Source organism: Columba livia, chromosome 11 (assembly GCF_036013475.1).
Source record: "Columba livia isolate bColLiv1 breed racing homer chromosome 11, bColLiv1.pat.W.v2, whole genome shotgun sequence".
Taxonomy (NCBI): Eukaryota; Metazoa; Chordata; class Aves; order Columbiformes; family Columbidae; genus Columba; species Columba livia.
The window spans coordinates 7,209,437-7,213,289 of record NC_088612.1 but is presented as its reverse complement, the minus strand read 5'-3'; positions in this window follow the sequence as shown (position 1 = coordinate 7,213,289).

Here is a 3,853-nt window from a genome sequence, read left to right as displayed (position 1 = left end):
GTGAAGCTCAACAGCCTTTTCCACAGTATCTTTGCCAAATCTTTGCACTTTTCACCAGAGACTCTGGCAGACAAGCGATGTGCCCACACGCAGCTTGTCAGCAGTGGTGAACTGCTGGCATGTTCTCTGTTGAACCGAGGCTTAAACATTTTCTCTAGCAATACCTGGGAACAGAAAGGACTTCTGGTGTTTCTCAATAGCCATGCTATGCATTTACTACTCAGGCTGTGGTTGAACCGGTATTGGGGTTTGATACTTAAAGCAAACCTTGGTTTAAAAGCAATAGATATAAAATTATTACTAAATGGCTGCATATGAAGAAAAGGCAGTTTGGTCCCTGGCCAGGGCAGCTGATGCATCTGTGAGATTTTGTTTGAGATTTGGCTGTGCAGCCTGGCTTTCCACGGGTGTCTCGTGTGACCAGAGCGCAGATGAGGATCATACAGAGCAGGAGAGCAGTCTTGGCTGAGCTCAACTCTATGCTCTGAAATAAGCTAAATTCAGCTCTAAAACCCCCCTGAGTAGGGATTACAGAATCTGTTTGCGATCACAAAGCACTAAATTGTAACTGTACGCGTATTTTCTTATTTGCAATGTTGATACGAATTTTAATGACAATGAGGAAAAAAAGTTTCTCAGACATTTTGGCTAGCTCTGAATCAATTCTTTGCATTATCTACCCAGAAAGAATAGTTCTATTAGCACAATAGCGCTTTTTTTTTTCAACTTCTTGAAAACTTGAGTGAAGATAGTATTTTATTTTTGGTTTCCAGTTGGCTTCATTTTCTACATGAGGCTCAGAATTGGGGAGTTGTGCCTTTTCCCTGGTCCTGGATCAGAATGAGGCCATGGTACCTTCCTCCCAAATGCAACAGGGAAAGGAGCAGAAAGGAACCAATTTCACTGAAGTGTCCCAAATAGGTAGGTCAGGCTACCTCCTGAATGGTGCCATTGTGCCTGCCTCCAGAATAAAACAGGCACAGGAGGTGTTTCCACTCGAAGAAAACCAGTTTTGACTGGTGACTTCTGCCCCCTTGCTCAGAATCCATCCTCCCTTTTAGGGCCCCTATAGCTTTCCTTTGTGCCTCTTCTAGGATGAAAAGAGGTAGTCATTGATTGTATTAATAATTCAGAGCTTAATCTCACGGACGGGTGTTCATGGCCTGTGAGATGGCAATCTTTCATCTCGAGATCAGAATCAGCCAGATCTTTTAGAGGTCAAGGAAGATAGCTGCAGCGTGGAAAACACCTTCAAGATAATAGGTTTAGGCGACTCCTGTGCATGGATGAACATGGCAAATTAAAAGCTGATGTGTCCCAGATGTCTATTGCCCCTGCATCTCGAACCGGTGGTGCCCACAAACCCTTGAAGATGACTTCCATCAGCTCCAGTGAGCTGTGGAGCGATCTCTGCCACATGTCTCAACCCATCAGTGTTCCCCAGGTCACCTGCACCCTTCTCCTCCTCAGGACAGTCACCTGCCTGCTGATGAGGGATGTTGCACTGCCCATGGCCAAGCTCCTCCTTTAACTGCCAACTCCGTCGTGTTGTCTTAATCATTTCTGGAAGGACAAAGTGTACTGGCACTGTTTGCTTTGCTTGGTTCGTGGCCAAGCAGGTCCCTGTGCAGGGAGGGGGGAAAAATTCAGCTTCGCTACAAGTAGGTGAAACCAGTCACAGGCACTAAATTGGGGATTCCCAGCACAAGCAAAGAAAAGGGAGATCCAAATATTCTAGATTTAGTTTTCACCTGGGTGTACTTTACAGAGCAGGGGAAAAGTTACACTGCTCTTGGAGCGTATCTAAAAGGCCATAGTCCATTCTCCATCGAGTCCTTTTCCTCTCCCACAATCCGCAGTTATCTCTGCTGCATCTCCAGCAATGCCCTGTTCACCGGGTGTTGCTTTGGCCCCAGGGGCGAAGCTCCTGCAGAAGGGTGCCCACAAAGAGGTGCTGTTACACCTCCACCTACGCTCTACACCTCGCTGGGTGTTTATGGAGGAAATGGCAAGGTCAAAGACATGCACCTTGCACTTGGAACTGAAGGTGCCAACTCCTGTTGTGATGCCAAAGATTAACGTCACGCTGATAAGAGACGGGGAAAGTGACCGGCAAAGACTTCTGAGAGTTCCCGCAAGCGCAGCTCCACTTTGCTGGGAGCCTCCCAGCTCCGGGGCTGCCGGTTCCAATTCGCTGCCACCGCAATGCTCTGCCACTGTTACCAAGGCACCTCCAGCATCCTGTGCATTAGCATTTCTTCTGTCTTTGTGCTTTGTCTTCTCAGAGAAGCACTTCCACAGTACAACAAAAGACGGTGTGTTTACGATGGTGAGCTAGCCCCACAAACAGTGGTGGCACAGTCCCCAAGTGTTCAAGATTAGTAACGCTCCAGCGTACAGTGTTTTACAGCCTGGGACTCAAGCCCAACCCATGGTGCACACCTGCAGGAAGGCCTGAGCTTGCAATCACTTTCCCCCCACCTTCCTCTTTGTCTGCTGTGCTCACTTGGGCTTCTCTGAACAAGCAGTTTACTTCTCTCAGGCAGGGTTTGTGCCTGGTTTCCTGCCTGTGCAACATCTCAGGCCTGACAGAAGCAGCTCTGCCTGCCCTATAGTATCCAGACACCACAGTATCCAGAACTGTGAACTGATTTGCGAATAATTATTACGGAAGGAAGCTGTTCCTTCTATAGCTGATAACTTATCTGGTATACATCAGACTTTCCCCAGTCTTTTCTCTGCTCTTGCTTTTGCAATCCATTCCCAAACACGTTGTTCCTTTGTCATGACTATACACCCGTATTATCCACATTTAAGAAAAAGACCTCTTTGATGGCAGGGTTTCTGTAGCAGGGCTGTTTAGATTTGTTGTGATTAAATCACATCCATTTTCTAATTTGTACCTAACACACACTCAAATCCCTCCTTAAGACTGAGCTGTACAGGCACATTTTGTCTTCGCTGCTGACTTAATCAAGCAGCAGAGAGCCGCTGTGTGCTCTCTGCAATTGTCTCTTGTGCTGGATAAAAAAAGAAAGGAGAGAAAGAAACACTTTGCAAAGGGCTGCTATTATCCGCACACTACGACGACAGCATATTTAGCACGTTTGTGGCTCTGGGGTTGCAGTAATTAATTGTGTGTCTGACACTCTGGCTGGCACAGCCTTGCACCCACAGCTTTCCCATCACAGAGGCAGAAAAGCAGGCACCCTGGCACCCATGCATGCCAAGATCAGTCCCCGCAGGGGTCTACGGCAGAGGGGTGCTCACCCCCGGCTCACCCCACGCTGCCCAGCTCCAGGCAATGCAGGGTGCTGGTGCAGCTGGGGTGGAGGGGGGCTACACCAAGGGTCTGTTAGGGCAGCCTGGGGTCTCCATCCCCTCCTCATTGCCTGGGTCCTCTTCCCTCTCCCAACCTCAGTCCTCGCTGCAATCCCCAGTCAACAGAAAGATGCTCTCAGCGCCTGTACGTGCTCGAGTTGTTGGAGAACGGGTGCTCCCCCGAGACCCCCCTTCACCTCCATACCCTCCCGCTGCAGGTGGAGCATCCACACCCCTCCGGGAGGGGGTGTACCCTGCAAGCCCCCCTCCATCTCCCCCAGCCCTGGCAGCCTTGCACAGGGAAGGGGGTGCTGGGGGAGAGGGGAGGATTGCAGCGAGGACCCCCTCCAGCTCCCCCTCCGCCTGGCCAGGGGCCACTCCTGCCCTCCCTCCGCCGCTGCATGCGAACGACGCTGCTCAGCGAGTGCGGAGGGAAGAGGGAGGGAGGGAGGAGGGAGGGAGGGGACCTCCCTATCTGGCTCTATCTCCTCCGCTGCCTCTCACATGCTCCGGGAGGGCGATGCGGTTCCCC